The 20890-nt window shown below is 44.0% G+C and overlaps 1 pseudogene; it reads left to right on the top strand.

Moving 5' to 3' along the window:
• Window positions 1–385: 385 nt before the first annotated feature.
• On the top strand, window positions 386–6503 carry LOC127331111 (UDP-glucosyltransferase UGT13248-like; annotated as a pseudogene).
• Window positions 6504–20890: the final 14387 nt, after the last annotated feature.

Raw genomic sequence — 20890 nt, 5'->3', positions numbered from 1 at the left:
GAGGTCATCTTAAAGGAGCTCTACTGGAAGACTTCATATATCGATCCTCGAGATCACCTCTGACTGCTAGCATAATCGGCAATCAAGCTGGATCATGGCACAACTTGGAATGGTGGACATGGTGTCTTCTAATTGAGCAATATATCTGTCACACCGAACACCGAATTATGTTCTTGATTAGCCATCGGCCCAAAACGAGTATCAACAGTATGGTCCCGACTTAAAGCAGCTGCATCATGGAGCGATCGAGTCAAGTGCAAAATCCACCACGAAACAAACCTATCACAATTTTGATCATTCCGAGGAGAAACTTTACGCGCCATTCGATGCCTATGTACCCAATGAGGCTTTAGCAAACACCACCGGGAACACCAAAGAACCAAACATGGAGAGCACGCCGTCGGCTAATGCCAGCTCGAGCGTAGGCCCTGGAGGCGGTCATGGAGGTGCAAGCGTCCTAATTCTTGCGATGCCGGGGGCGCAGGGCCACGTCAATCCGATGCTCCAGTTCGGCCGCCGGCTCGCGTACCACGGCCTCCGCCCCACCCTCGTCACCAGCCACTACGTGCTCTCCACCACGCCGCCTCCGGGGGATCCCTTCCGCGTGGTCGCCATCTCCGACGGCTTCGACGCCGGCGGCAGTGCTTCGTCCCCGGACACGGCGGAGTACCTTTCCCTGCTGGAGGCCGTGGGGTCTGAGTCGCTGAGCGAGCTACTCGTGTCGGAGGCGCGTGAGGGGCGGCCCGTACGCGTACTGGTTTACGACCCTCACCTGGCGTGGGCGGCGCGGGTGGCGCGCGCGGCCGGCGTGCCCACCGCGGCGTTCTTCTCCCTATTGAATTTGTAGAACCCTAATTCTTGTGTATTGTATTCCATGACCCTTTGGGGGGGTATATATAGAGGTACAAGGGGAGGGGATAGACTTGTAGTACAAGATGATCAATCCTAGTCTTACGTATACACCCCTACATATTATACATCTAACATCCCCCTCAGTCGTAGCGGGAGTGAAGCGGACCCTTGCGACTGGATTTGAAGTCTCGCGCTTCCATCCTCTTTTCCTCCTTCTCATCACCGGCATCCCCTTCTGGTACCTCCTCTTCCCTCCCGCAGTCACAGCAGGAGTGTCGTTGACGCAAGTGACGACGCGGGCGCTATTAACTGGAGTTCTTGAGTTGCCGTAGACGTTTTGTTGATGTCGATGTCGAGGTAGCCAAGCATGATGTAGCCGTGGTCGAGGTATGGTCGATGTCGTAGTTGTCATATGAGGTGTAGCCGTATTCGCCGAAGGCGCAAAAAATTGCGCATTTTTGGTCTTGGGGTTTTAGGTTTTGCGCGGCGGCGGCAAGAATCTGCGGCGGCGGGGGGTTTTGTGTCGTTGTGCGGCGGCGGCAGCGGGTCTGCGGCGGCGGCGGGTTTTTGTCGTAGCGCGGCGGCGGCAGCGGGTCTGCGGCGGCGGCGGGTTTTGTCGTAGCGCGGCGGCGGCAGCGGGTCTGCGGCAGCGGCGGGTCTTTGTCATAGCGCGGCGGCGGCAGCGGTTCTGCGGCGGCGGTGGGGTTTTTGTATCGTAGGTGGCGACGGCAGTGTTGACGAGGATGTCGATGCAGACCATGTTGATGTAGACCTTGGCGATGTCGTTGGCGATGTAGATCTTGATGTAGTCGTACAGCTTGTAGTTGTTCAGGTTGACGTAGATCGGGCATGGTGTAGTGTAGCAGGTTGGTGTAGGTAGTCACACTAGTAGAGAAACCCCCTTTTGTACCGGTTTGAAAGGGCCTTTAGTACCGGTTTTGGAACCGGTACTAAAGATCCGGCCGCGGGGCTGGAGATCTTTTTTTTTATTTTTTTTTCACAAAAAGGCTATTTCGTTTAATTTTTTTTATCCATTTTTTTTCTAATTATTTTTCACTCCCTTTTTTTCATAATTTCTAATATTTCCGTTAGTCTCTAACTACACTTAATCTCTAGTCAATTACTTACCCTTGGTCAAACTTCCCGGTCGGTCACCCATCCTCACACTACTCCAACACTAGCACGCTTAACTTCCGGGTTCCTTTCCGTCCCACTTCCAAGTGCTTCGCGCGCATGTTGTTGATAGTAGTATCATATCAATCCTATTAACATGTTGGTCAATCTGACACTTCTTTATTATTTTATTGCAAATAATTTTTTTAATAAACAAAAGTAATGATGTAATAATAATGTTGAATAAATAAATAAAATTAACTTTTTAATTTGTATTATTTTTATATATTTTTTAAACTTTTAATATTTTTTTGCCAAACTTTAAACCTGAAAATTTGAAAATCTTATAATTTGATAAAAGTAATAGTTATTCTGGGAATCAAAAAATCTTATAATTATTAATTTTAATTTTTTAAAAATAAAAAATATATAAAATTCTAAAGTTTTGGAAAAAACCTAAAATCTTCCTGCTTTCATATTTTGATTTGGAATTTTGAGAATCTAAAATTTGGCTAACCGGGTAAACCCGGGTGAATTCGGATGTAACTTTTTGCCACGATGATTTTGATATATTATACGTTTTTTTTCGACGTCGTACGCAAAAGTTCTTGCGGTTTTACCATTTTCCAAAACTTTTTTGCAAAAAAAGTGAAAATTCAAATTTGTTAATTTTCCCCAATACTAGGTTGCATAACATACAAGAATCTGAAATCATTTTATTTTTTTGAATTTTCTATCATTTTCATTTGTATTTTACAAAGCAAAAAAAGCGATCCACGGGGGAGGGGGGGGGAGGGTGGAGGTGCGTGGGGAGCAGGAAAAACCTTTAGTACCGGTTCGTGACAGGAACCGGTACTAAAACCGGTACTAATGCACCCTTTAGTACCGATTCGTAAGGAAACCGGTACTAAAGGGTTGGACGAAAGATCCCTTTTTCTACTAGTGTCATGGCGGCGTAGGCGCTTAGAGTAGATCGAGTTGATGCAGGTCGATCCGGCGCCAGGGCAGTCTACTAGCACAAGTAGATGAGATCACGTATACCTGCTTGTCTCTTAGCGCGTGAGGATGAATGTTGCTGGCTTGCACGGGAGTGCATGTCTCTCACATGCATGGCCTGCTCCCGCTTCTTGCTGCAACACCGTGGTCGAAGACGCTCCGCGTCGGCCGCTGAGGGCGCGTGTACGCGGATCCTGGACGAAGACGTGGCAGGTAACGCAGATCTTCCTCGCCGGGTAGCTGTTCGTGCGCCGCCTAGCACGCGATGATCTTGTTGATTTCTTGCACTTAATTCACTGGAAATTTGAGAATCTAGAGATTTATTTTGTGGCTAATTGGAACTAATCTATGGAACTGGAAATTTCCAAAATTGGATCTAATCTAGGAACTCGAATTTTATCTAAGATCTAAACTAAAGAACCGATCTAATCTTTGATAAGACCGGGTGCCGCGCCCCCGAGGAGAGATCTCCCCGGGGGCGGCGCGATGCGGAAGTGGTGGGAGGATCTAGGATCGGCGCCGTGAGGCTAACCGCTCTGATACCATATTGAATTTGTAGAACCCTAATTTTTGTGTATTGTATTCCATGACCTTTTGGGGGTATATATAGAGGTACAAGGAGAGGGATAGACTTATAGTACAAGATGATCAATCCTAGTCTTACGTATACACCCCTACATATTATACATCTAACACTCCCAACCATGTGCGGTGAACATCATCTACGGAGAGCTGTGGGCGGGGCGGCTGGCGCTGCCGGTGACGGACGGGTGCGAGCTGCTCTCGAGAGGAGCGCTGGGCGTCGAGCTAGGGCCGGAGGACGTGCCGCCGTTCGCCGGTGCCGCAGTCGGAGCCGATGTTCCTTAAGGTGTCCGTCGGGCAGTTTGAAGGGCTGGAGGACGCCGATGACGTGCTCGTCAACTCATTCAGCGACATCGAGCCAACGGTGAGTCGCACTCGGCAGCAATTCATTTGGTTTGCAAAAAAAATGAAACGATGGTGAGTGAAATTCGTCTGCTCCATGGGCGCGTTTGGTTCGAATTTTTTTACATCGTGGCGCAGTGGGAACAAATCCCCATCTTATTCCAGACGGGCTACGGTGCAGGTTTGAGCTCAGCTTGTTTGGTCACATACGGTCTAGTTTTAGCCTCACCACTTATCCACACAGTGACCTTACCTCTCACCTTCTCACCTATCATAAAGCCGCACGCCGCCGTTCACAAGCTTCGGCACGTCGGCGATCACGAAGGCAGACACCACCATGGCACCACCGGTCACGCCGGTCAAAAATCATCACCACGTCGCCGACCACGAAGATGAAGAGCACCATGACACTGTCGATCACGGCGGTCACAAGCATGGACACGTCGCCGACCATGAAGATGAAGACCACCATGGCACCATCGTTCACGCCGATCACAAGCATCACCACTTCGCCGACCACGAAGACGAAGACCACCATGACATAGCCGGTCACCCGATCACAAGCACCACCATGTCGCCGACCATGAAGACGAAAGCCACCATGACACTGCTGTCCACGCCCGTCACAAGCATCACCATGCCGTTGACCACAAAGACGAAGACCACCATGACACCACCGGTCACATCGGCCACAAGCATCACCACGTCGCCGATCACGAAGACAAACACCACCATGACACCGATGTTCACGCTCGTCACAAGCATAACCATGTCACCGACGACGAAGATGAATACCACCATGACACCGTCGGTCATGCCGGTCACACGCATCACCACGTCACCGACCACGAAGACGAACATCACCATGCTGCCACCACCATGGATTATCACCTCTAACTTCTCACATATCATCATCACGTCGCCGTCCATGAAGATGGCACGCCAGAAGTTGAGCAAAAGTACTCCAAACTATACCCACACATACGTACATATTACAGTATATTAGCGAGCCATTTATTTATCGGTGTATGTACACCGAAACAAAAATATGTCAACATGAAAGTCATGCGGAATGGTGATGTGAACCTACTCATCAAAGGAAATTTCAAACGGTTGAGCGTGTGCGATGAATTTGACAAAATTCGCTAAAAACTTCATACATGAAATTGACGATTTACGACTGACGAAACTCAAAACCGATTGTGGGAATTGATTCATATCATCGACACATGTCTTTTTCATGTACAACTCATTTTAATTCGGTCTATATTTGTATTGATTTGAACAGAAGATGTGTGGAGTAGTGTAAGCCAGATTGGACGTAAGCAACACCACGTGCACAGTTGCATTTGCTTACATGGCCAGCAACGGCAGAACTGGGCATTCCTCCAGAGCCTGACCCGAGGGTACTTTGAAAATCTGTTCGTCCAACAACACGACTCGATCCAAGCAACTAAACGGGCAAAAAATTGCTAGGCCAATGCAAGCCAAGGGACATGCAGGCTACCAAACGCGCGCTTAATCTGCACACTGCCTGCATCAAACAATCATGGAACTAGCATGTTTTCTATGGCTAGTATTTTGGGAAGGAGGAACTAGGCATGGTGCACGCACACATGTACAGTGCCATAATCATAAGTTCACAACCCAACAATATCACCAAATATAGACGTGTTAGTGAAGCTACTAGTAGAAACCGTTGTAAGTAGCTAGCGGGTAAATTTGCTCCAATCATTAGAATACATATATGCTTTCTCATTTCCTACTAGAAAGTTGACATGTACAATATGTTGACTGAGCAGGAAGCAAAATACATGGAGTCAACATGGAGAGCAAAGATGATAGGCCCAACATTGCCATCATTCTACCTAGACGATGATCGTTTGCCATCCAACAAATCTTATGGTTTCAACCTCTTCGGCGGTGATGAGTTGTGTATCGATTGGATGGAGAAGCAGAGCGTTAACTCGGTTGTGCTTGTATCCTATGGAACATTCTCCCAGTATGATGTTTCCCAATTAGAGGAGCTTGGGAATGGTCTATGCGATTCCGGGAAGCCTTTCATATGGGTTGTGAGATCCAAGGAGTCGCATAAATTGTCTGAAGAACTGAAGGCAAAGTGCGAGAAGATAGGAATAATTGTTTCTTGGTGTCTCCAACTTGCGGTTCTCACACACAAAGCCATCGGTATGAAATTTCAAACTATTAACGTCAGTTCCTCTCTTTTTATAGACAAACATATTTAAAATGTGGATAAAGTCGCTGTTAAATTGTATTTAGGTTGTTTTGTTACGCATTGTGGATGGAACTCGACACTAGAAGCAATTGTATGTGGTGTGCCTCTCGTTGGAATTCCGCATTGGGCAGACCAGCCCACTATTGCAAAATACATGGAAAGTGCGTGGAGCATTGGTGTGCGCACACATCGTGGCGACAATGGTTGGCTAAAGAGGGATGAGATCGATAGGTGCATCAAGAAAGTAATGGATGGCGAAAGGAAAGATGAATATAAAGGAAATGCTATGAAGTTGATGGAAATGGCCAAGCAGGCAATGCGGGAAGGAGGAGGCTCAGACAGGAATATCGTTGAATTTTCTACCAAGTATTCGTCAATTTAAATGTACACGAAATCAGGGGGGAGACTTGTGTAGGATCACTCTATTAGGTGAGATCATAGGATCAACTCACAAAATTCATTCATAGAAATTGCAAAAAAATCTGAAACTTGTATACAACATACCTACCGGTTGTATCTACAACTCTAAAAAAATCAGCTCAAAAGTTCCTCTACAGGCGAAGAAACAGAAAAGATAAACCTACTGTGAATAGTGTTAGCTTTAGGTGAACAGGATATCACACCATTCAAACCTAAGATTTGTTTTTTTAAGTTCTCTAAGTGTAGGTCGAATTTGAAGCTGAGATTTTTAGAAGTTGCATACATATGACAGATGTTTGTTGTCAATTTTTTCTAGAATATTTAAACATAATTTGTCTGTTCAAATAAATTGATCTCACAGATCCTATGTAAAATGAGATCCCACCCAAGTTGCCCCCCGAAATCAGTATTTACTTCAAAATAAGAAACTGCTTATGTAATTGCATCCTATTATTTATATACTAGCTCATGTCTCTTACACTTATAGTGTTATATTGTTACAATGATGTCAAAAAAATTGAATGTTAATTTACACCGGGTGAAAATTAGTTTACATCTCTCTCACGAATATATCAAGAAAGTGGTTAACTTGGGCAAACATACCAATTGGTTTCTTTTCTTGGTATTCCTAACTTGCGGTTCTCGCACACAAAGCCATCGATATGCCATTGAAAAGTTCAACTTTCTTTCTTTTTTTATTGACAAACGTATTTAAAATGTGGATAAAAGTCGCAATTAAATTCTATTAAGGTTGCTTTATTATGCAATTGTATGTGGTGTGCCTTTACTTGGAGTTCTGCAATGGACAGACCAGAGCACTATTGCAAAATACGTGCAAAGTGCGTGGGGCATTGGTGTGCTCACACATAAGCTGTATAGAGACGGGTGAGATATTTAGATCGATAGGTGCAGCAAGAAGTTGATCCATGGTGAAAGAAAATATTAATATAGATGAAATATCGAAAAGTCTAAGCAGGCAATTCAGGAAGGAGGAAGCCCAGACAAGGATATCCTTGAATTTTCAACCAAGTATTCGTCAAACTTAATGTACACCAATTCAATGTTTACTTTAAGATTATAAACTAGATTTATGTAATTGCAGTCCTACTATTTATATACTTCCACATGTCTTGTATACTTATAGTGTTATAGTGTAAAAATGATGTCGAAACTTTTTCTATGTTAATTTACACCACGTGAAAACATATTTTACATCTGTCTTGAATATATCTGGGAATTAGTGGTTACCTCAGGTATACGTACAAATAAATAAAAGAAAATCCAACTAGAAGTATGTGCTTTGAGTTGGGCAATGTGAAACTTTGCAATAATATTACTTCTAACAAGAAAAAAATATTTCCAAATTCTTGCTTGTTATCATTCTGATTACATATTGGAACCGTGGGTGATGCTAACTGCATTGTGTGGATACACATGATTCTATCGTCTCTAGGGGAATCCACTTGGATATTTTAGGCCAGGTTTTGTTCAACTAATATGACTGGAGGAATAGTAATAAGATTTGTATTTTTTTCGATAAAGGAGCATCGCCTCAGCGCTGCATCAATAGATGCACACATCTTGCTTTATTATTCAAGTATCAATTCATGAAGAATCCATCATCACTTATTACAATCATGAAAAAGCTAAGGTCGATACATGAATCAACCAAATGAAAATATGCAAATAGAAAAGCTATGCATTTGCTATTCTATTAAGATGCCGTCACCCAGTAGCCTGGAAAAAGAAGTCATGAGCAACCACTAGCATCTGGTTGCATCCAATAACCATATCCTCATGCTTCTCCAATGGGAAAAGGAAAACCCATTGCTGAATTGAATGAGCAGCTCGCCGGATAACCTGCAGAAAATTAGTTCCACTTTGTTTGTTAAAGATAATATCATTTTTAGTCTTCCAAATATCCCAACAAAGGGCCGAAACACCAATCCAAATTTTCTGTGTGTCATCTTTCCTCACACCATTCAGCCATCTACCAAACATATTAGTAATATTAGCTGGTGGAGGAATGTTATATATAAGGTACATCATACGTCATATTATCTTCGCAAAAGGGCAATCAATAAAAAAAATAATTAATGGTTTCCGTGGAATCACAAAAACAACACTTTTGACATCCCTTCCACTTTCGTTTAGCTAAATTATCCTTAGTTAGAAGTACCTTATTGCTAAGGAACCACATAATTTTTTTTAATTTTCAAGGGAATCTTTAACTTCCATAGATACCTACAAAGGTAAATAGTATGCCCATTTATCCAATCAAAGTACATAGACTTTACTGAAAAAATACCCGAATAAGTAAGCTTCCAAACAAACTTATCTGCTTCCGATGTTAAGTTAATTGTAATTAATCATTGGCATAGATGTAACCATTGTACCCACTTATTATCATTCACACTACTAAAAAACCCTTACTAGTGACAGGCACATTTTGCTCATCAGTGACAGGCAATATGCATGTCACTAGTGTGCAGTCACTGGTAGTGCCTGTCACTAATGATGGCAAGAATGCCTGTCACTGGTAAGTGAACTAGTGACAGGCAAAAAAAAATGCATGTCACTAGCATGATGAGAGGCGGCAGCCATGTCGGGCTTTCTAGTGACTAGTCCATTATCCTGTCTGTCACTGGTATGAATTTTAATATTAAAAAAAATTACATTTTTGACGCATATGCATTAACAAGTAGGTACACGGTACAATATAACATTTCATAGGCGTAATCTGATATTAAATGCAATAAAAAGCACATTACAAAATGTATTATATCAGTTACACAAATTTTAAAACTATTCGAAAAGAACTCTACGCCAACTACAGTCGAACTAAAAGAAACCAAACACTAGTCACTTCCACATCTTCTACTCTGCGAACCAAAAGATACCAACATCCCAGCTCTTCGACATCTTCTACAGACTATATCACCTCCGACTTGAGCATCATCGGTCCCAGCCTAGCCTTCCTAGATAACAAAAAAGGAGAGCAATCATATTTGAAATCAATATTTCTCAAAGGCAAGACAAAACATATAAACCAGTAGTGTATCGTCGTACTTGCAAACAGATCACCAACAGTAAAACCAAAAAACCCACAACAAACAAAACATTAGCTGCAAGTAGCAGTAGTGTTGTAGTACTCAAAACCAATGCAGCTGATGCTCACCCCACTTCCGAAATTAGAGTGCAACACGGGTTGAACCAAAGCACACTATATCAAAGAGCAGGCAAAACAAAATTAGCAACTGTCAACATATTACTCTATAAATTTACATTAGAAGTATTTACTACAGCTTGCATTTAAGCACCCTTTTTCATTTTAATTAGTAGTCGTGAAGAAAGTGAATTTAAGCACCTTTTTATTTTACTAATTGTTTTTTTATTTCTAGTTCAGAGAAATAGATATTGGAGTCAATGACATCACATCATGGAAATTTGGCAATAAAGACAAAAAAATTCATAGTACGCTCCTGTTCTAGATCACACAATAAATCATCTGGGTTGTTTTATAAATGGAACATGGTTGTATTTCAGCTTGGATTTTCAGCCAGAAAAACTGTAGCTAACTAACTCACTGTTATGACTTATTACGCATGATACATGGTACATGCTATGATTATCAAAAAAGTGAACACACCCCTTGTTAGCAATTTAGAATCGGCCAATGCCGCATAGTTTGATGTGATTTGTGTCATCAGACCTTCCCCCATTCTGGCAACATCTAAATTAACCCGCGGGAACAAGGAGAAGCATTGCAGAACAGTAAGTCATGTGGCTAGAACCAACAATAGACGACATGGTTCAGAAAATTGAAGCCATTGGACGATGTACTCCAGCCTAACCTGGTTAAGAAATACACCGGAAGCATAATGGAACTAGCATCGTGTGTCAAACTATGCAATTTCCACTAAACATATTGTTTTAATGAACAATAATACAATTGCTGTCTCGAATTCTTCTATAGTGCAAATAGTAATGCCCCATACCTTTCCGGTGAGCATGCATGGTTACGTTACAGACTATCGAGCTCTATTAGCTGCATAAGGCTGGCCACCTACCTTGTCTTCACGAGACATGGAGAAGGATCCCTTGTCTTGATGGACGTGACAAATGGACGTGACAAATACAGAGAAGTATTCTGACAGCTTTCTAGCACTGTGTGTTCTACAACATGTGCAAACCAACTGTAAAGTGCGGCAATGCCAAGTGCGAGCGGCAACTCCTAGCATGTCAGACCAGGGACGTGTTTGGTTTGTAGTTTTGTAATGTAACTACATAGCAGTCCTAACAGGTTCCATTAAATCGTGTTTGTTTTCGTTGCTCAGATAACACGGTATCGGTTACCAGCCTAGCACAAATTTGATTCTGCCAAGGATCCCACGTAAGCAGATAAAGATACAGGAAAGCACCTTGGAAGTTTTGGTCCGGTCTTGCCGTAGCAACATGTCCCCTCTCCTTGCCCTCCCCAGTCATCCGCCGTAGTTGCCGCTGTGGCTACCTGCTGCTATCGCGCCACCGCTGCAGCCGCCTGTTGCTGTCACGCCGCCGCCAGCTGCCGCTGTCGTGACTGCCTGCTGGTGTCGCACCGCCGCCGTCCCCGCCACTACCTAAGAAAACTTTTCTGCAGAGAAACAACTTGGTGGTCACATATGCTACATATACCCTTGTTTGTTTTCTATAACTACGTTTAACTTTAAATATCTAATGTTTGATAATGTCATCTCCTCTATTTTATGCTTGCTGAGTATACCCCATAATCATAATTATATTTACTGATATGCACAGATTATAATGAAGAGCAAGAGATGAACAAAGGGCTTGGGAAGTGACAGTTACCAGTGGATTCCCCCTTTGCTGAAACAGCTAATACTTCCATTTTGAGTATGCTGAAATGCAGAGTTCTACAGGTGTCTTGAATTGTTGCACAGTGCAAATAATAATGCCCCATACATCATCCGGTGATAATGCATGCTCGATCAATTGGGTTGCAGCCGCCTTTGTTCATGAATCATGAACCTCCGGCGAGTCATCATCGCCATAGAAAACCCTAGGTTCCGACGCGTCCTCTGTGTTGAGGCGCTTGCTGCATCAAGTTTGATTTAAGTTAGTTTTACAAGTGGTCGATAATTCTGTTGCCTGCCAAAACCCACCGGCGAGCAGCGACGAGCAACACGGAGAGCCGGGAGGCTTCCAGGACTGCTGGTGGGCCCTGGTCCCTCGGGCAACGGCCCGCAATGCTCCGGCACACGTCCTGGCGGTTGCAAGGGTGTGCCACCTGACCTATACCTGGTCAGGAAGGTGATGGATTGCTTCAACTAGTTTCCTGCATGGCAGACACGTAAACATTAAATGCGAGCCCGATCGGCTCTCAGGTTGCCCTGTGAATCGGCTCAAAGAGCCGATTGCCCCATGGTTCACGTTGGATTTACGATGACCTGGGGATCCTGCTTGATCAATACAAAGTTAAATCAATCTACGACAGTTTAGGGTTTTCACCGCATAACCGGAACATCCTACACGTAGTTGAGCCTAGCAGATACGAAAGATGATGGAAAACTAGTCCTAAAAGAGGCCTAAAAACCAACATGAAGTCAATTCCCGGAACAATCCCTTCTAGGACTAGCAAACCACGCCTCACGCACTACCGGATCGTTCAACCCGTTTGCAAGGCCTAACCATGCGGATATCAAACTAATCCTTGAAGAACAAGGAACAACTATAACAGATCAGATCTACTAAATAAAGATGAACCAAGGTGCTGCCCTTACACCTAAGATAGGTGTAAAGGCAGCTAGATATCGAGGGGCAGCATAACTAAGCAAGCATATTCAGAAAAGCATCGATGCAAGCCCCAAAACATCTACGATAAGGGTGTTACTCGCCATCAACAAGGCTTCAGTACGACCAACACCAGATAACGAATAAACCGATACTGCCTAGATCGCAAGATGCGATCTAGGCAGCATGGTGCTTACCCGGAAGAAACCCTCGAAACAAGGGGTGGCGATGCGCCTAGATTGTGTTTGTTGTGAACGTGGTCGTCATCCTTTCTCAATAACCCTAGGTACATATTTATAGTCCGTGGACTTTCTAATTCGGGAATAAACCTAACCGTGTACGAGCTAAACTCTATCTCTTAATTCTAACGAAATCTACCATAATATACAGATACACGGGCAATCTAGCCCAAACTCTCGTACAAGGCCGCTTCAGAGACACTTTATACGCAAGTCCTCTAAGCCCATCTCGATCACGGCCCATCTCCTGCTCTGGCTAAATTCTGGTGATAACAAATTCAGCCTCCCATATTCCAAAAAAAATCACTGCTAATATTAAAAGAATACAGGAATACTACCAAAATATAAAAGTGGTGAGAGCAAATTGCTGTTGTGAAGCAGCTGCTGCTAGTGCTCAGCCCTTCCCTGTCTCACTGTCTGAGGTGAGTCTGTTCAGTAGAAGTCAACAATCACTATTAAGAGTGTTAGCGCGCTGGCTGATTCTTACTCTGCTGGAAATTATAAACATGTTGACCATTTCAAACAGAGATGACTTTTCTTCAATTCAGTTTGGCTATTACACAAACATGTATTATGTATATGACCTCATATATCTTATAACATTACCCAATATAATTATAATTAATAATTCCATATGGATTTGGTTATTTCTTATTCTTTTCAAATGTGTGTTATCAACAGTAGAAGAGAGATGTATCATTTGTCATATTTTTTTAAGAACTCATGCTAATGTTCGAACTAATTATACAAATTCAACTAAAAGCATACACAGTCCTCACAGAGAAGGAAATACTAATCATGCAGTCACTTTTATAACATGGTGATTTGGTTAAATTATTGGTTTCATACAAGCTGTCAACATGTAAACGGTAGGTATCACTGGTAGAAAAACAGGCTTCCGGTGAGCCCCATAAGTCGCGAAGCTGTAGGAACCGCGACTAATGGGACCTTTAGTCGCGGTTCGGGAGGCGAACCGCGACCAAAGGCCTGGGCCCAGGGCGCTCGGTGGCCAGCCGGTGCACGTGGGGGGCTTTAGTCGCGGTTGGCCAGGCCAACCGCGACTAAAGGTGCCCGAGGGCCTTTAGTCACGGTTGGCCCGGCCAACCGGGCCTAAAGCCCCTATATATACCCATCCAGCAGCCAACACTTAGCCATTTGGAGCCATTCTCTTCACAAACTTCACAAGTGGGTGTTAGGTTTGCTTTTGGTTCCTCTTATGCACATAAGGTGTTTGATGAAATGCCCCAAGAGCATGAAACAAACATGATATGAAGTGTTGGAGCCACACTTGAGCTTTCTCATTTATTTTTTCCTCCTCGATCGCGGTTAGCAACTTGAACCTTTGATGTGTCGTTGATAAAATATGCATGTGTGTGTAGTTCATTGTTTAATTTATATTGTTTGTAGCTAGTTAGTTTAACAAATGCATGATGGTTAATTATATATTTTATATTATAATAATGCAGATGAATCGACAATGGATGTACGGTAACCGACTCTCCGGCGAGTTCAGTACGGGTTTGAAAGATTTCCTCGTAGTGGCTAATGCGAACAAGCAGGGGGGTTTTTTTATCTGTCCATGTGTTAACCGTAAGAATCGTAAGGGTTACTCTTCCTCAAGAGATGTTCACATGCACCTGCTTCGGCACGGTTTCATGCCAAGCTATAATTGTTGGACCAAGCATGGAGAAAGAGGGGTTATAATGGAAGAAGATGAAGAAGGGGATGATTTCATCGATGAAAGCTATCTTGCTCATTTCGGTGATACTTTCATGGAGGATGCTGAAGGTGAAGGGGAAGGTGAAGGGGAAGGTGAAGAAGAGGCACGTGATGATCCCGTTGATGATCTTGGTCGGACCATTGCTGATGCACGGAGACGCCGCGAAACTGAAAAAGAGAGGGAGAATTTGGATCGCATGTTAGAGGATCACAGGAAGGCGCTGTACCCCGGATGCGATGATGGTCTGAAAAAGCTGGGCTGCACTGCTTGGATTTGCTGAAATGGAAGGCACGAGCAGGTGTAGCTGACTCGGCATTTGAAAACTTGCTGAAAATGTTGAAGAATATGTTTCCAAAGAATAACGAGTTGCCAGCCACTACGTACGAAGCAAAGAAGGTTGTCTGCCCTCTAGGTTTAGAGGTTCTGAAGATACATGCATGCATCAACGACTGCATCCTCTACCGCGGTGAATACGAGAATTTGAATGAATGCCCGGTATGCACTGCATTGCGTTATAAGATCAGAGACGATGACCCTGGTGACGATGTTGAGGGCCGTAAACCCAGGAAGAGGGTTCCCGCCAAGGTGATGTGGTATGCTCCTATAATACCACGGTTGAAACGTCTGTTCAGGAACAAAGAGCATGCCAAGTTGTTGCGATGGCACAAAGAGGACCGTAAGTCGGACGGGGAGTTGAGACACCCCGCAGATGGAACACAATGGAGAAAGATCGACAGAGAGTTCAAAGATTTTGCAGCTGATGCAAGGAACATAAGATTTGGTCTAAGTACGGATGGCATGAATCCTTTTGGTGAGCAGAGCTCCAGCCATAGTACCTGGCCCGTGACTCTATGCATCTACAACCTTCCTCCTTGGTTGTGCATGAAGCGGAAGTTCATTATGATGCCAGTGCTCATCCAAGGTCCGAAGCAACCCGGCAACGACATCGATGTGTACCTAAGGCCATTAGTTGACGAACTTTTACAGCTGTGGGGCAGACCTGGTGTCCGTGTGTGGGATGAGCACAAAGAAGAGGAATTTGACCTACGAGCGTTGCTTTTCGTAACTATCAACGATTGGCCTGCTCTTAGTAACCTTTCGGGACTGTCAAATAAGGGATACAATGCATGCACGCACTGCTTACATGAGACTGAAAGTGTACATTTGCCAAATTGTAAGAAGAACGTGTACCTTGGGCATCGTCGATTTCTTCCGAAAGGTCATCCAGTAAGAAAGAAAGGCAAGCATTACAACGGCAAGACAGATCACCGGCCGAAGCCTGCGGAACACACTGGTGCTGAGGTATTTGATATGGTCAAGGATTTGAAAGTCATCTTTGGAAAGGGTCCTGGCGGACAATCAGTTCCGAAGGGAGCTGACGGGCACGTAGCCATGTGGAAGAAGAAATCTATATTCTGGGAGCTAGAATATTGGAAAGTCCTAGAAGTCCGCTCTGCAATCGACGTGATGCACGTTACGAAGAATATTTGCGTGAACATCCTAAGCTTCTTGGGCGTGTATGGGAAGTCAAATGATACAAAGGAAGCACGGCAGACCAGCAAAGTTTGAAAGACCTCGATGACCGGCATCCGGAACGGTTTCAAGGTCGTGCACTACGCTACGACCAAAGAAGAGAAGGTCATCTTTTTGAATGCCTCGAGCGGTATGAAGGTCCCGTCGGGATTCTCGTCCAATATAAAGGGAATAATAAACATGGCGGAGAAAAAGTTCCAAAACCTGAAGTCTCACGACCGCCACGTGATTATGACGCAATTGCTTCCGATTGCTTTGAGGGGCTCTGCCGGAAAAATGTTCGAGTAGCCATTGTGAAGCTATGTGCATTCCTCAATGCAATCTCTCGAGAAGGTAATCAATCCAGAAGTTCTACCACGGTTGCTGAACGATGTGATCCAATGTTTTGTCAGTTTCGAGTTGGTGTTCCCGCCATCCTTCTTCAATATTATGACGCACCTCCTGGTTCACCTAGTCGATGAGATTTCCATTCTCGGTCCTGTATTTCTACACAATATGTTCCCCTTCGAGAGGTTCATGGGAATATTAAAGAAATATGTTCGTAACCGTGCTAGGCCAGAAGGAAGCATCGCCAAGGGCTATGGAAATGAGGAGGTAATTGAGTTTTGTGTTGACTTTGTTCCTGACCTTAAGCCGATTGGTCTTCCTCAATCGCGGCACGAGGGGAGACTAAGTGGAAAAGGCACGATCGGAAGGAAATTAACGATATGTATGGATGGCCATTCTCTGACTGAAGCACACCACACAGTTCTGACCAATTCCAGCTTGGTGGCTCCGTACTTTGAGAAACACAAGAATATTTTACGCTCGGACAACCCTGAGAAGCCTGAATCCTGGATTAGGAAGGCCCACATGGAGACTTTCGGCAGTTGGTTGAGAAAACATTTAATGAGTGACGATCATGTTGTAGATCAGCTGTACATGTTGGCCAAGACACCATCTTCGACTATAACGACTTTCCAAGGGTACGAGATAAATGGGAATACATTTTACACGATCGCCCAAGATAAAAAGAGCACCAACCAAAACAGTGGTGTCCGCTTTGATGCAGCAACCGAGAATGGGCAAAAGGTCACATATTATGGTTACATAGAGGAGATATGGGAACTTGACTATGGACCCTCCTTTAGGGTCCCTTTGTTCCGGTGCAAATGGTTCAAGCTAACAGGAGGTGGGGTAAAGGTGGACCAGCAATACGGAATGACAATGGTGGATTTCAACAATCTTGGTTACCTTGACGAACCATTCGTCCTAGCAAAAGATGTTGCTCAGGTTTTCTATGTGAAGGACATGAGTAGCAAACCGAGGAAACGGAAAGATAAGAAAACGATCAGTACATCATGCGATGATCCAAAGCGCCACATTGTTCTTTCAGGGAAAAGAAACATCGTGGGAGTGGAGGACAAGACAGACATGTCAGAAGATTATAATATGTTTGCTGAAATTCCGCCCTTCAAAGTGAACACCGACCCAAGCATTAAGTTAAATGATGAGGATGCTCCATGGATACGGCACAATCGTAAGCAAGCAGGGACACAAGGGAAGAAATGATGTGTAATAATTTATTGTACCAAACTTTGTTGAATGAATCATGTGAATTATATTAACCGTGATGTGTTTGGTGTCCATTTTCGAATGATTCAATTGACTCGAGATAGCACTGATGATACATGAAATTTGGAGTGACTAAGTCATACTCCTGCATGCATACATGAAATTTGGCGTGACTAAGTCATACTCCTGCATACAGGAAATTTGGAGTGACTAAGTCATACTCCTGCATACATGAAATTTGGAGTGATTTAGTCATACTCCTGCCTAGGCGTATAATATGCATACTCGTAGTCTTCATAGCCACCGCCGTTGTACTGGTAGTCGTCGCCTTCTAAGTTGCCGGCGTCGTCGTCCGGCTGTAAATCGTCCGGCTGTCGTCGGGCGGCGCTCGTGGCTCGAACTGAGGGTAGCGCAGGCGGGGGATATCGCCGGCCGTGATGTAGTCCATGACGCTCTGCAGAGTCCGGCCGTACCACCATAGCCGACGGCCGGCCTCGTGGAAGTTTCCAGGAGGCAGACCGTCCTCCTCATACCTGGCGAGCGCCCTCTCACGCCGATTGATGAAGAAGGCGTCCCAAGTATGCTGGTTATCGGGATGCCAACGGGGATTCATCCGCTGCTCCGGCGTGAGGTCGAGGTAGTAGTGGTTCGTGATGGCCGCCCGGCGCGCAGTACCCTGAGGGACGGGAGGGACCGGCACGCCGCCGGCGCTTAGGCTCCAGCCGGCAGGGACGCGGTAGCCCGGAGGGCAAGGGTAGTTCGAGGTGCAAAGCTCCTCCACCTGCTGGTAGGTTAGAGTGGGTGCGGTGGAAGCCATGAGAGAGTGATGAGAGATTGTAGATATGTGATGCTGGCCAAGCCGGGCTACCTATATGTAGTGACAAATGGCGGGAAAAATGGGAGCGGGAAGACAGGAGGCGGGAAGAAAGAGGCGGGGAGAAAGTGGCGGGAAGAAATTGGCGGGAAAAAATTGGCGGGAAGAAAGAGGCCGGAATAAATTGACGGGAAATAATTGGCGGGAAGAAAGAGGCGGGAAGACAGGGAAGAAATGGCGGGAAGACGAGGAGGGAAGAGGGGGTCGGCGGAAAGAGGCGGAAAGAGGGGGCCAACGAACTTTTGAATTGAATTAGTTTTATTTTTATGAATTTTTGATAATTTGTATTTTTAAAATTTTGAATTGAATTAGTTTTATTTTTTTGAATTTTTTGATATATTATTTGTATTTTTAAGATTTTGAATTGAATTAGTTTTATTTTTATGAATTTTTTGATATATTATATGTATTTTAAACATTTTGAATTGAATTAGTTTTATTTTTCTTAATTTTTTGATATATTATTTGTATTTTTAACATATTGAAATGAATTAGTTTTATTTGAATTAGTTTTATTTTTATGAATTTTTTGATATATTATATGTATTTTAAACATTTTGAATTGAATTAGTTTTATTTTCTGATTTTTTTGATATATTATTTGTATTTTTAAAATTTTGAATTGAATTAGTTTTATTTTTCTGAATTTTTTGATATATTATTTCTATTTTTAAGATTTTGAATTGAATTAGTTTTATTTTCTGATTTTTTTGATATATTATTTGTATTTTTAAAATTTTGAATTGAATTAGTTTTATTTTTCTGAATTTTTTGATATATTATTTGTATTTTTAAGATTTTGAATTGAATTATTTTTTTTTCTGATTTTTTTGATATATTATTTGTATTTTTAAATTTTTGAATTGAATTAGTTTTATTTTTCTGAATTTTTTGATATATTATATGTATTATATGATTTTCAAAAAAGAAAAGAATTTCAAAAAAGACCTTTAGTCGCGGTTGGCCTTAGTCCTTGCGCGCGGGAAATTAAAAACCCGGCGAAAAACCCTTTAGTCGCGGTTTGGGTCGCCAACCGCGACTAAAGGTAACCATTTAGGCGCGGTTGGCGACCCCAACCGCGACTAAAGGGGGGTCCCTATAAATACCTGCGCGCCGCCCGCAGGCGGTTCACTTCGTCTTCATCCTCGTTCGCGCGCCCTCGACGTCTCGTCGAATTCTTCGCCGTCAGCTGCCGCCGTGCGCTCGACGTCTCGCCGCGCCGCCGTGACCGCCGCCGCCGCGCCTCCTCTTCTCGATCTGTCGCCGGCCCGTAAGTCTCACCGCGCGCGCCGCTTCGCGCCCTCCTCTTCCTCGATCCCGGCCGCTTGACCGCCGCGCGCCGTCTGTGTCTGCGCCGCGCCACCCGTGACCGCCGGCGCGCACCGCCCGTGGACCGACGCCGCCGCCGCTTCCTCCTCTGGGCCACCGTGACAGCGCTGGCCGCCGCACCGCCCGCCGCCACAGACTGGCCGTGACACCAAGAACAAAAAGAAGTGTTAGAAAAAAAATTAACAAAAAAAAACAGTTTTTAAAATTTGCAAGAATTAGTCCGGATTTTTTTCTTTTTTTTTGTTATGTTTGTTATTTTTAATTTTAACTATATACTTAACAAAAAAACTTAAAATTTTGTAATTAACTATAACTTCAACTTAACAAAAAAACTTAAAATTTTGTAATTAACTATAACTTCAACTTAACAAAAAACTTAAAATTTTGTAATTAACTATAACTTCAACTTAACAAAAAAACTTAAAATTTTGTAATTAACTATAACTTCATATATAAAAACGCCGCCGCCGCTGCCCAGTACGTCCCGTCGCGCGCCCCGCCCGATTCTTCGTCCCCGCCGCGCGCGCGGCGCCGTTCCTTCGTCGTTGTCGCCGTGGTGTCGCCGCCGTACCGTCGTCAACGCCGTCAACGCTACCTCTATTCATAAAAATGTAACGCCGCCATACCGTCGCCAACTTAAAAAGAACTAAAGTTTTGACTTAATAAAAATGAACTAAAATTTTGACTTAATAAAAATTGACTTAATAAAAAATGAACTAAAATTTTGACTTAATAAAAAATGAACTAAAATTGTAACGCCGCTGCATTGCCGCTAACGCCGTCAACGCGCCAACGCTACCTCTATTCATAAAAATGTAACGCTGTCAACGCTACCGCCTCTATTCAACGCGCCAACGCCAACGCCGTCAACGCGCCACCGCCACCGCGAGGGTTATGTGTCCTCGTCACCGCCACCGCCCTTTCGCCACCACCACCGGTCTCTCGGTCACGCGGTCACTGCGTCCCCCCTCTCGCCTCCCGCTCGTCGCCCTCTCTGTTTATATGTAGAAGAGATATGATAATGCTGGCATATACACAATTAATTTGTTTTGACTACATGTTTTCAGGACTGACATATGGCGGACGATAGAGCTGACCCGATTCTGGACAACTATGATCCGGACGCTGAAGACCATATGTTCGGCATCATAAAAGGCGATATTCTATATGTGCCGACCGGAGAAGAAGAAGATGATATCTCTTCTTATCTGAACCTTGAGGGTGAAGATGAAGGGCGCCGTCAGCAAGATGATGCCGAAGAAACGTCGATAAACGACGATCTTCAATTGGAAGTAGCAACCACCTCCGGC

The sequence above is a fragment of the Lolium perenne genome, chromosome 2, assembly GCF_019359855.2.
Source record: "Lolium perenne isolate Kyuss_39 chromosome 2, Kyuss_2.0, whole genome shotgun sequence".
Classification (NCBI taxonomy): domain Eukaryota; kingdom Viridiplantae; phylum Streptophyta; class Magnoliopsida; order Poales; family Poaceae; genus Lolium; species Lolium perenne.
The sequence above is the reverse complement of the archived record's forward strand: the minus strand, read 5'-3'. Positions and strand labels throughout refer to the sequence as shown.